Here is a 14,475-nt window from a genome sequence, read left to right as displayed (position 1 = left end):
AGTTTCAGACAACACACGCCAACGAAAGACTAAGAAATCTAGCTCAGAAAAGCCCGAAATAGTAATTTACATACCCCAAATCATAAGTTTCAGACAACACACACCTATGAAATACTAGGAGACCTAGCTCATAAAAGCCAGAAATAGCAAACTAACCACCCCAAATTGTAGGTTTCAGACAACATACACGTATGAGAGACTAGGAAATCTAGCTCTGAAAAGCCAGAAATAGCAAACTACCCACCCCAAATTGTAGGTTTCAGACAACACACACCTATGAGAGACTAAGAAACCTAGCTCTGAAAAGCCCAAATAGCATCCCAAATCATAGGTTTCAGACAATACACACCTACAAAAGGCTATGAAACCTAGCTAAGAAAAGCAGGATATTGCAAACTAAAGATCCCAAATCATAGGTTTCAGACAACACACACCTACGAAATACTAAGAAATATGGCTAAGAAAAGTCGGAAATAGCAAATTATACACCCCAAATCATAAGTTTAAGACAGCACACACCTACGAAATACTAAGAAATCTTAGTTCAAACAAGCCCGAAATAGTAATTTACATACTCCAAATCATAAGTTTCAGACAACACACACCTACGAAATACTAGGAGACCTAGCGCATAAAAGCCGCAAATAGCAAACTACACATCCCAAATCATAAGTTTCAGACAACACACACCATCGAAAGACTAAGAAATCTAGCTCAGAAAAGCCCGAAATAGTAATTTACATACCCCAAATCATAAGTTTCAGACAACACACACCTACGAAATACTAGGAGACCTAGCTCATAAAAGCCAGAAAAAGCAAACTACCCACCCCAAATTGTAGGTTTCAGACAACACACACCTATGAGAGACTAAGAAACCTAGCTCTGAAAAGCCAGAAATAGCAAACTACCCACCCCAAATTGTAGGTTTCAGGCAACAAACACCTATGAGAGACTAAGAAACCTAGCTCTGAAAAGGCCAAATAGCATCCCATATAATAGGTTTTAGATAACACACACCTACAAAAGTCTTTGAAGCTTAGCTCAAAAAAGCAGGATATTGCAAACTAAAGATCCCAAATCATAGGTTTCACACAACACACACCAGCAAAAGACTAAGAAACATAGCTCCGAAAAGTCAAAAATAGCAAACTGCATATCCCAAATCATAGGTTTCAGACAACACACACCTATCCTTCTGCCATCAACCCATCTCCATATTATTCAAATAAGATCATTCGTACAGTCCAATTCGCAAATGCTAAACCCCCTTTTTTTATCCACCTTCATACGATCCAATTCGCAAATGCTAAACCCTTTTTTTAGAACTATGATCGCAATGAATGGTACTTGTTATCAGAAAAAACATCAATTGCCAAAAAAAAGAAAAAAAATAAAACACGCCATGCTGAATGTGCTTCAAAACATGTTTGTTATCGTTAAACATTTCCAAAGATTGATATTGTTTCATATTTATAATAAATATCTCGCTTTTTAAAATGTCCACGTGTAACTGTAGTGTCTCAGGCGTAGGTTTTCTTGTCCCGTTCAAATCTTATACAGCCTTGACTATAGTTTCAAAACATGCTTGGCCACTTTATAGGTAAAGGATTTGTCGCTTTTTGCAATGTCCACGGGAAACCACACTGTATATTCTTGTAGGCTTGAATGTAAGCTTGAATGTATGCTTGAAATATATAGATACGTTACTACTGACAACTCCTTCCGTACGAAGTGCCTTGGCCAAAAAAGGCAAAAAAATACTTTGCGCCCACTTCGCTCTTTACTTAGGAGTCCTATTGCGCTGCCTATGATTCAATAATTAGAAATTTTTATATTCATTTTCCTTCATTAGTTATTTGTACCTTACGCATTAAATTTTGACACCTGGGAGCTTCTTCCAGTGAGTTATTTTGTCATTTGTCCCTTTCTTCCCTGACTGCCTCCTCTTTTTCTTTCTTTTCAATTTCCTCCCTGTTTCCGTTTTCTTTCCTTTCTATCTGCTTACGCTTTTGTTCCCTAGCCATTCTTTTACCTCTCAGAATTTGTCTCTTTTCACCTTTTTTTGTCTGTCTCTTATTTTTGGGCCACACAATTCATAAATTGCATAAAATCCTAGCTGTTAGATTTTTCTGACCTCTACCCTGCTAGTTATTGAGCTAATACAATTTTGACATTTATCCTCTCGAAGTTAAACTTGTATCACATTATCCGGGTGTGTATTTTCTTTCCCAACTGGCCTGAACCCTTTGGACTGATCTCCTTCATGTTTTTCTCTCAACTACTAGGTGAATTCCAAGTCTTTTAATTGATTAATTAAAAAAAAACTTTCCGAAAAATATGTTTTTCAAAGAAAAGTAAAGGCCATTTTAAAATTAACCTCAGTATATACAAATACCTTTTAAAATTCAAACTCAAAACGACCAGAAATTACTATTAAAGAATAAATGAAACCCAAAACGAACAGAAATTAAATAAACAATCATAGCAAAAAAGATACAACAAGTAATAATATAAATGAATAAATAGATCTTAAAGCGAGTAATGATTAGATTGAATATGAAAATCTAGCTTAAAACGAAAACAAATATTCTGCTATTAAAGTATAAATGAAACTTAAAACGAACATAAATTAAATAAACAATCAATGCAAACAAAACATACAATATATATTAATGTAAATGAATAAATAAATCTTAAAACGAGTGAAACTTAAATTGAATATGCAAATCCAGTTTGAATCGAATAAAAATAACTACAAACAAGAGTTTGGGTATCGTCTCACTGCAGAAGCCTAAAACCTACTGCGTCATTGGCCCTTTACTGAAAACAATTCTTTGAAATATTTTCACTTTTGTATCTTTAAGAAATCAAAAATTAATTAAGATTATATGTATATTAAATTGACAATGCACAATTTTTTTCGGTAAACTCATTTGAATTTTTTTTTCAGTTAAGTAAAAGTTGTATTCTGGCTTTTAGAAAGCATAGGGGTTTTGAACCCTACTCACATTAATTTATGGTCGTTTATCTAATATTTATTTTAATTTTGGTTCGTTTTGGGTTTCATTTATTTATTGATACTGATTTGGGGTAGTTATATGCTTGGTAGATTATATGATAGTCCGGACGCCAGGTGTTGAAAATGTGAACCATACCACGACGGAATGGGGCTGCTACGAGAATTAGCCTACCCTCCACCCCCTAAATTGACCATGCAGATTCAAAAATACCAATGGCACTTGCTTGCGAGTGGTGAACACTCCGAAATTTGACGTTTTATTATATTTTGGTGTTTCAAGCAAGAAAATACATGTTCCACAAAATTTGAGGTGCAGTTTTCCGCTCAAATAGAAATGCCTAGAAGCCATAGAATGTTTTCATAACAAACTTACACGATTAGTTAAAAAAGAATGGCACAGTTAAAAAAAAAAATGGCAAAACTTTATGAGTCTTGAACAGTCTTGGAAAGTATAAACAAAATCAAATTGAATATTAGATATATAATGATATTAATTGTTGAAAGATCAATCAGTTCAAGTTTTTTTTTCACTGTAATTTTTATTTTCATTTTCAATGCTGTAAGAACTGGGAAATAATAAATTTGTAATATACGAGTAATTCGTTCTCAGTGAAGCACCAATGACGCAGAAGGCTTTAGGTTTTTACAGTTAAAGAAGAGGGCAGTATCCAAATTGTTTTTGTAGTGAAACTATATTTGTCTTGACTAATCTTGAAAAAAACTAGTAAGGCAAAATGAATATTTGATATACAATAATATTAGTTGCCAAAAGCTCTCAGTTCAAAATGTGACCTTAATTTTAATATTTACTGTAAATTTTAAGTACAAAAACAAATATTTGTAATATAATTCGTTTTCAGTAAAGCGCCAATGACGCAGTAGGTTTTAGGCTTCTGTAGTGAGACGATACCCAAACTCTTGTTTGTAGTTATTTCTATTCGATTCAAACTTGATTTGCATATTCAATTTAAGTTTCACTCGTTTTAAGATTTATTTATTCATTTACATTAATATATATTGTATGTTTTGTTCTCATTGATTGTTTATTTAATTTCTGTTCGTTTTAAGTTTCATTTATACTTTAATAGCAAAATATTTGTTTTCGTTTTAAACTATATTTTCATATTCAATCCAAGCATTACTCGCTTTAAGATCTATTTATTCATTTATATTATTACTTTTTGTATGTTTTTTGCTATGATTGTTTATTTAATTTCTGTTCGTTTTGGGTTTCATTTATTCTTTAATAGTAATTTCTGGTCGTTTTTAGTTTGAATTTTAACATGTATTTGCATCTCCTGAGGTTAATTTTAAAATGGCCTTTACTTTTCTTTGAAAAACTTATTTTTAGGAAAGTTTTTTTTAATTAATTTTTGTTCGTTTTTGATTGCAAAAAGTTTCAAGTTTTTTTTGGCATGGGGGGGGGGTGCTTACTGTCCGATTATTATTGAATTTAAAAAACGGATCTAGAGCTTTCAATTTAAATAGAATGAGGCTTTTATCAAAGTCTATACGATTACCTCTTTGATAAAAACCTTATATATGAACAATAGACAGCTTGCATAACTTGTGGACAACGATTGACAACAATGATTGGATTGAAAAAATAGCTCCAATAAGGGGGTTTAGACCATTTCACTTGCTGACACAAAGAGATCACGGCTGTTTTGAATTGACCTTAATAGGAATTTGTGTGCCAAAGCAATTTTGCATCTATCACACAGTATGCATTTTAACCTTATAATTGGATAATTATAATAGATTTCCTATGTGTTCTTCCCATACAAAACCCCTTCCCATAAGTTATAAAACCCCCTTAATAAGTTATGCCCCAGGGCATAACTTACAACGCCTACCCCTGGGCCCTGGTGGGCTGTGTCGACACCGAAGTTTTTGTTATCAGAACTTTGAACTATTTTAACAAAATGTTTATCTCAAAAGTTTTATCTGATGCATTGAGGGCGTGGAGGAGGGAGAGGGGCTAGTTGCCCTTCAATCTCTTTTGACTCTTAAAAAGTGAACAAGAACTTTTAATTTCCAATCATACGAGCCCTCTCTAAAGTTTATACGAGAATCCTTCCATTAGAAATAATATGAAGGATTTGGATAATCCTTAAATTACAACCCTTGCCCTGTAGGCTTTGGGGGATTTTTAATCCTCAAAGACCTAATTTCCAGAAATTAAAACTACGTTTAATAAAATGGCTGTCTTAAAAGTTTGATTGGATGTGTTTGGGGAAAAGGTGGGCGTGAGAGGGGGGTTAGTTGCCCTCAAATCACTTTCGACTATTAAAAAGGGTACTAGCCCTCGGAATTTCCAATCGAATGAACCTTTTTTGAAGTTTCTACGACAACGCTTTCTATAAAAGCCTTATATGCCCTCAGGGCATATCTTAACACCCTTGCCCTGAAGGTTCTGGGGGAGTGTCCTCCTCAAAAACATATTTTCTATCTCGAAATCAGATACACTGAACAAAATGGCTATCTCAAAAGTTTGATTGGATGTGTTTGGGGAAATGATGGGCGTAGGGGGGGGGGCTAGCTGCCCTCCAATCACTTTTGACTATTAAAAAGGGCTCTAGCCCATTAATTTCAACTTAAATGAGGCTGTTTTTAAGTTTTGACGACAACGCCTTTTATAACAACCTTAAATGTCCCCAGGGCATAACTTAAAACCCTTGCCCTGAGGGTTGTGGGGGAGTGTCCTCCTCAAAAATTTATTTTCAATCTGGAAATCAACTACGCTGTACAAAAATGGCTATCTCAAAATTTTGATTGGATGTGTTTAGGGGAATGATGGGCTTAGGGAGGGGTGGGGGCTAGTTGCCCTCCAATCACTTTTGACTATTAAAAAGGGCACTATCCCTTTGAATTTCCAATCGAATGAATCTATTTTGAAGTTTCTACGACAACGACTTCTATAAAACCTTATATGCCCCCAGGGCATATCTTAAAACCCTTGTCCTGAAGGTTCTGGGGGAGTGTCCTCCTCAAAAATATATTTTTTCTATCTGGAAATCAACTACGCTGAACAAAATGGCTATCTCAGAATTTTGATTGGATGTGTTTGGGGAAATGAAAGGCGTTGGGGGGGGGGGGCTAGTTGCACTCCAATCACTTTCGACTATTAAAAAGGCACTAGGCTTTTAATTTCCAATCGTATGAGCCCGTTTTAAAGTTTCTAGGACACAATCTTCCAGAAAAACCTTATATGCTCCATGGGTATAACTCAAATCCCCTGCCCCGAGGGTTGTTGGAAAGTGTCGGACTCAAAAACATATTTTTTCTCTGGATATAAACTTCATTGAACAAAATGTCTATCTGAGAATTTTGATTGGATGTGTTTGTGAAAATGATGGGCGTGGGGGGGGGGGGGAGGGGGCTAGTTACACTCCAACCACTATCGACTATTAAAAAGGGCACTAGCCGTTTAATTTCCAGTCGAATTTTCATGTTTTGAAGTTTCTATGACAACGCCTTGTATAAAAACCTTACATGTCCCCAGGGAATAACTTAAAACCGTAGCCCTGACTATTGTGGGAGAGTATCCTCCTCAAAAACATTTTTGCTATCTGGAAATCAACAACGCTTAAAAAAATGGTTATCTCACACTTTTGAGTGGATCTGTTTGGGGGACTGATGGGCGTGGGGGGGGGGCTAGTTGCCCTCCAATCATTTTGGAATATTAAAAGGGCAATAGCCCTTTAATTTCCAATCAAATGAGCATGTTTTGAAGTTTCTACGACAACGCATTCGATAAAAACCTAACATGCCCCCAGGGCATAACTTAAAACTCTTGCCCTGAGGGTTGAGGGGGAGTTACCTCGTCAAACATATATTTTCTATCTGGAAATCAACTACGCTGAACAAAAGGGCTATCTCACATTTTTGATTGGATGTGTTAGGGGTAATGCTGGGCGTGGGGGGGGAGGAGGGCTAGTTACACTCCCTTTCGACTATTAAAAAGGGCACTAGCTCTTTAATTTACAATTGAATTAGCCTGTTTTGAAGTTTCTAAAACAACGCCTTCTATAAAAACCTTATATGCCCCCAGGGCATAACTTAAAACCCTTGCCCTGAGGGTTGTGGGGGGGGGTGTCCTCCTCAAAAATATATTTTCTATCTGGAAATCAACTAAGCTGAACAAAAAGGATATCTCAAAATTTTGATTGGATGTGTTTGGGGAAATGATGGGCGTGGGGGGGGGGGAGTTGGGCTAGTTACACTCCAATCACTTTCGACTATTAAAAAGGGCACTAGCCCTTTAATTTCCAATCGATTGAGCCTGTTTTGAAGTTCCTACGACAACGCCTTCTATAAAAACCTTATATGCTCCCAGGGCATAACTTAAAACCCTTGCCCTGAGGGTTGTGGGGGGGGGTATCCTCCTCGAAAATATATTTTCTATATGAAAATCAAATAGGCTTAACAAGATGGCTATCTAAAAATTTGATTGAATGCTTGGCAGGACATTAGGGGCATGTTGGGAGGATACTTACCTTCCAATCATTTTTGAAAATCAAAAAAGCCACTAGGACTCTCGATTTTTAATTGAATGAGCCCTCTTTGAACCTTCTACGACGACCCATTCCATATGAAGTGCCTCTGGGAAAAAAAAATAAAAAATAATAAAACATTGGAGCCGTATGGCCTTTACTATAGGCAACGCTACAGCGTTGCCTCTGATGAGTGAGTATCAAAAATTAATAAAACAGCACTCTTACATAGGAAAAACTCAGCTACTTGGTAAATTCCAACTTTTTAGTTGGTGTCTGAGTATCAAAAATTAACAAAAGTAACAGAACAGAAAACAATTTGAAAAAAAACTTACGGTGAAACCTAACAAAACAGAACATTAAAAAAACCCATTTAAGATAAGAAACATTTTCTTTAAGGAGAAATGGTGGAAAATTGTTTTTTAGGAAATGGAGGGCGTGGAAGGTGTATTAGTTACCTTCCAATCACTTTCGACTATTAAGAAGGGTACTAGCCGTTTAAATTTCGAATCGCATGGGCTCTTTTTGAAGTTTCTACGACAAAACTTTCTATAAAAACCTTATATGCCCCAGGGCATAACTTACAACCCTCGCCCTGAGGGTTGTGGGGGAGTGTCCTCCTCAAAAACATCATTTCTATCTGGTAATCAACTACGCTGAATAAAATGCCCATCTCAAAATTTTCATTGGATGTGTTCTGGGAAATGGTGGGCGTGGAAGGGGTGTTAGTTGCCTTTCAATCACTTTTGACTATTAAAAAGGGCACAAGCCACTCCAATTTCCAATTGAATGAACCCTTTTTGAAGTTTCTACGACAACTTCTGCAATACAATGTGCCCTGGTCTAAAGGAAAAACATAATAAATAATACATTCTGCCAACATTATTCTTATATGCCCCCAGGGCACAACTTAAAACCCTTACCCTGAGGGCTGTGGGGGAGTGTCCTCCTCAAAAACATAATTTCTATCTCGAAAATAATTTAAGGTTAAACGTAACAAAGCAGAAGACACTTTGGAAAAAACTTTTAAGGGGAAACTAACAAAACAGAGCAATTTGGAAAAATAAAACATTTAAGGTGAAAAAAAACTTTTAAGGTGAAACTTAACAAAACAGAACATTTTGGAAAAAAGGTGAAACGTAACAAAACAGAAGACTTAAAAAACTTTTAAGATGAAATCTAACAAAACAGAAGACACTTTTAAAAAAAACTTTTAAGGTGAAACTTAAAGAAACAGAAGACATGTTGAAAAAAAAAGAAAAACTTTTAAGGTGAAATGTAGCAAAGCAGAAGACACATTGAAAAAAAACAACTAATTTTAAGGTGAAACCTAACAAAACAGAACACTTTGGAAAAAAACATTGAAGGTGAAAAAAATACTTTTAAGGTGAAACATAACAAAACAGAACACTGGAACAAAACATTTAAGGTGAAACGTAACAAAACAGAAAACTGATTTTTTTTTTTTAGGTGAAACCTAACAAAACAAAAGCCACTTTGAAAAAACCTTAAAGGTGAAACATAACAAAACAGAAGACACTTAAAAAAAACTTTAAGATGAAACCTAACAAAACTGAACACTGAAAAAATAACTTTTAAAGTGAAATGTAACAAAACAGAATACATTGAACAAAAAAACTATTAAGGTGAAATGTAACAAAAAAAAGGACACTTTGGAAAAAACCCATATAAGGTGAAACTTAATAAAACACAATTATTAAACAGAGTATTTTGATGAAGAGCCATAGAGTACCAGTGGGGCGGCCACATGAGAAAAAAATCAAAAAGAACTTTCAGTGAGTTTTACATTTAAAAGTCTAGATGGCGTGACGTTTTCACTACCTCAAGTGCTCTTTGATACTCAGTCATCAATTAAAAGACTTGGAATTTACAAAATAGTTAAGTTTGTTCTATGTTAATGTGCTTTTTTTTACTAATTTTTGATACTCACTCACCAATTAAAAAACTTGGAATTTACCAAGTGGCTTGGTTTTTTCTATGTAAATGTGTTTTCTTGTTAATTTTGATGCTCAGTCATCAATTAATGTCTTGGAATTTACCAAGTAGTTGAGTTTGTTCTATCCAAAAGTGTTTTCTTATTAATTTTTGACACTCAGTCATCTATTAAATCGGATTTTTATGCTGATTTCAAATCTATAATTTTTTTAAGTTTAGTCTTACCCATCAAAGGTTACGTGCCTGAGAAAATTTTCCTGATTTTCAAAAACAGGGGAAAACACACCCTATCAGTCAAGTGATATTAATAGAAATCTCACCATCAGATTCAGCGTATCAGAGGTGGTTTTGCTGACAACTGGGCAATCCTCGCGGAATCCATGGATCAGTTGCTGGAAGTGCTTCAAATCATAACAAAAGAGGAAGCCAAAGTGGGACTGCAGATAAACTGGAATAAAACAAAATTATGGCTATAGTCCCGTCTTCTCCTCTTGTCAAATCTCTAGTTAGCCTGGACACTTGACCCCCTCCCCACAGCCCCAGGGGAAAGGTCTTTAAGTTATAAAATTTGCCAATTGTTTACTCATAGTATTTGTTATTGGGATGTATGCATGCATTTTCGATTGGGGGGGGGCAAATTTTCTAATTGTGGTTTTCCATGGGGAGGGACGTTTTCAGGAAGTGAACTTGTCAGGGGAAATTATACGCTGCGGGAATTCGCCAGAATTCTTATACAAAGTTCTTTTTATATATCTTGCTTTGTCTTTTCCGTCTCAATTTTATGTCTGGAGTGGTTGAGAGTAAGTGTCCAGGGTAAATTTTAACCGGGATTGAATTGTCTTTCCTGGTATTATTTAAAAAACGATCAGAAATTAAACAAAAAAAAAGTTTTTTCAACTGAAAGTAAGAAGTAAGACTAAAACTTAAAACGAACAGAAATTATTACGTATATGAAGAGGGTTGCCCCCTCCACAACATCTCGCTCTTTACGCTAAAGTTTCAATTTTGTCGTAATTCTTAAAAAATGACTCTAAGAATGACTTTAAGAGAACAATAAGACGTTTTTTTATAAGTACTAAAAAACTTTAGCGTAAAGAGTAAGGTGTTGGAAAGGGGGCAACCCCCTTCATATACGGAATAATGTCTGTTCGTTTTAAGTTTTAATGTTGCTTCTTACTTTCAGTTGAATGTTTTTTTTTTTTTATTTAATCCTCTTAAAGGTACTATACTATTGACACTTTCTAGCCAACTCAGGTAAAGTATTCCAGGAAGAGTGACAAGCAGTCAGGGGGTTAAAATCTGATCAGCCTGATGGAATGAATGGAATCAGAATATTATTATGATTACGAATATAATATGCAGAATGGTCAGAAACAAAAGACAGTCAAGTTTTAAGGGTCACAGGAACATCACCATGGAAATAAAAAAAGACACACAAAACAGTATGTAGTGAAATCAAATCAAGCAACGGCTTATTAATAAAACTATTTTTATCAAGGATTAGGTTACTTGCTTTAGTGCTTTACTATATACCCTCTAAAGTGGTATCAGGAGGGGAGAAAATGTTGACATTCATTTACTGAGGCAATAAGTGACGTAAGACTGAAACTGAATTAAACTGTAAAACAAACTTCTTAGATTCCACCCAGGAAAAACATATCTGAGCTTTCTAAGAACTCCGCAATTCCTTGATATCTTCTATTTAATTTGGCTAATATGATGCCTGAAGGTGAGATTCTCATTCAGGAAAATAACCAGGAGCCAAACATAACGATCACTAGATCTACTACGAAAACCCCTTGAAAGATGAATTTTCAAAATCTGAGTGTGAGCCTGAAAAATTCGAGAGAAAATAAGGAAGCTGAAACTCAGAAACATTTAATGCCAGGCAATTAGTATCGAACCAGAGCATTATTCTCTCGAACAATGTATTCCACTTAATAAGGATCTCAAGGTCTGTTCTGACAGTAGTGTCAAAGCGGAGGCAACTAGAATGTCATCCCCAGTTTGTGGAGATCTACACATTTTTAACCGTCTATTTTAGTTCATAGCCCCAAAAATAGGATCATTAACATAAATTAAGAATAAAATTGACCCTAGAACTGAGGCTTGCGGGACCCCAGACTCAACATTAGACGGTGATTGAAAAAGAGGATACATGAAAATAACCCTTCCAGATAAAAAAAAAATAAGAAGCAGACCTAACGCTAGTATTCCCTCTTATACTGCAATTATATGATTAATAAATTTCTTTTTCAAAACCATGTTTGAGTATAGCCTTTCTAAGTGGTGGTTTGAACTGCTTAGAACGGAAAATAAGTGTCTATTTCCGTGTAGTTTCTTCAGTGTCATGATGACAACTAATAGCCTTTTTTTACTGTTCACCGGAAGATATACAGTAATTTCATTGTCAAAAATATCTGTGGCTACCCGCAAATCCTCCGGTGTATTCTGATTAAGATCAAACATAGTGTAGCCGTAGGGCTTATTTGTTGCCTAACTGTACGCTGAAAGTAGAAATTTTGGAGCACCGAAATATATTTGTTTATTGAGAGTTCTTAGAGAACTTGAATCACGAACAACCCTGTAGATAATATAATAGGTACAGTTCAAAGCAAGGGTTCTCATACACCTACTCTGATGAAACAGATTGTGTAGAATTAGGGTTATGGAAATGTATTCATGATGTGAGCGAGCAGTAAACAATTGTAGCATTTCTTGAGACCAATGGATTCAGCTAAATCATCAATAATCAGCCAAGAATTTGGCTGAATATTATTGAAAACATCAAGTCCCCGTATGAATTGTATGGGCATAGATGTGGCAGCAGCAATAGCTTTTATTTGATATTAAAAAACATTTTATTACAATTTTTAATTATTTTAGCTAAAAGTGTTGTTTTCCCCGACACTGACGGACCACAGAGAAACGATCTGAACGGTGTTTTAAAATGATACATATTGCTGTTGATGCAGTTGGCCTACAACTAACTGTAAACCATACTTGCCTAATGAATTCTCAATGAATTCCTAATAAACTTACAGCATATAATTGGTTAACAATATCATCTATATTCTCCATAGTGCTTATTGTTCAATAACTAAAAATGAACTGTTACAATATCACAGATATACAATGCACTTATACAGTTGATTCTAGAGGAAACCTTTTTAAAAATAGAATAGCATGAGTAGATTTTGATCATAGGCGATTGTGCAAATCTATGCTAGCATTTTTAGATAATGCTCTGACGTGACCGCCCCGCAGAGATCAATAAACGGCCTCTACTTATATTATTTATTATCGGGAAATATGCAACTGGGGAATATTTCCTCCGGGAGGGTATTTTCCTCGAGGATAAATTTCCGCAGGGAGGACAGTTTCCGAAGGGAATTTTCAAAGAGAAATTTTACGCGGGAGTAGAGAAGGGGATTTCCTGGCATGATCTGAAAGACAGTCAGAAATTAAACAAAAGAAAGTTCTTTCGACTGAAAGTAGGGATCTACAACAGAAATTATTCCGTATATGAGGGGACTGTCCCTTCTTCAACCCTTGCTCCTCGCGCTAAAGTTTGACTTTTTGTCACAATTGCTTAAGAACCACATTTCAAACACAAGGACCGTTGAAATTGAATGAGAAGAGTTCTTAAGGAACTTCGACTTTAGTGTGCTGACCGAGGGTTCATGAAGGAGTTACCCTCCTCATATAGGGAATAATTTATCTTCGTATTGAATTTTTGTGTTGTTCCTTACTTTCAGTAGAAACAAATTGTTTTCATTTAAGGTATATTACATTTATGTTTTAGGTTTCATTTCCTTTTCACATTAATTTCTGCTCGATTTTTCTTAGCATTAATAAAAGTCAATTTTGTTTGCTTTGGATTTGAAATTCGCTCTATATTTTTCACCAAAAAACTATGCACGGTAGGCTTTTTGTCTTCTATTCGGCTTAAATTTTTTGGTACTTTTTTAGAACTCGGGCAACACGCGAGAAAGACCGCATCGAAATCTCAAACATGCTATATGAAAAACAGGTTTTCGCTGCCTAGTGAGGTATTACTCACCTCACTCCGTGACAAAGATTTGAACTTTAGTTTTTTGGGGTTGAAGGGGTAAAAAAAGGTACCTAGGTTAGGCTACGTATTTATGCTTTACCCCCACCTCCCCCTAATGTGCAAATTTATAGCCCAAATTTGATTATTAACCATTTTATTTTGGTCATACTTTGTTTTATTTCATTAGCATTAACCAAACTTCACTTATCGCGTGTTGCTCGGATTCTAAACAAGTACCAATTGTTTTTCGGTTTCTTTTTATTCTCTTATAATTTTTCTTCCTGGCCCTTATACTAAACTAATGTATCTAAAAGTTAATTGCAATTTAGCAGCCGACAATATGGAATTCTTGAAGATCTTAAAATTCTCTGTAGTTCTATTAATTTTATGATAAGGTAAAAGAGAAGAGGCAAAACACTTATGTAATATGTTCTGCATTGCATGTGCACTCTTTATGATAACATCTGTTCTCAGTTTACGAAAATTCCAGTTATTGGATAAAGGCTCTGGAAGTAGAAATGGTATGGTATAAGATTTAAGTTTATTGATCGAGTAATTAATTATAGTAAAGTTATACTAAAAGTAACCTAAAACTAGACAAGATAAACCAAAAAGTATTTTGAACTAAGTTTTTTTTCTGAAGAAACCTTCATAATTATAAAAAAATTGTTTTATTTTCCATTATTCAATGAAGAGGCTTGAACTCTTTAAATATGGTTATGCCTTAAAGTATATTAAATAAAAATGGTCTTCCTAAAATTTATTATCAAAAAATAAAAATTAATTTTTTTAACTTTTTCTAAGATTTTGGTGTTTTTTATTTTCTCTTTTATGCCTTCTGACCTATGACTTATGGTGATCTGTCCCATTTCACGTAACGATGCGATTATCCTTAGACAATACATCACATAGCTCGAAGATTACCTGCTAGGGATTTATTAGATAGT

This window comes from Artemia sp. Qi Xiang Cuo, chromosome 3, assembly GCF_049724085.1.
Source record: "Artemia sp. Qi Xiang Cuo chromosome 3, ASM4972408v1, whole genome shotgun sequence".
NCBI lineage: Eukaryota > Metazoa > Arthropoda > Branchiopoda > Anostraca > Artemiidae > Artemia > Artemia sp. Qi Xiang Cuo.
This window is presented reverse-complemented; position numbering follows the sequence as displayed.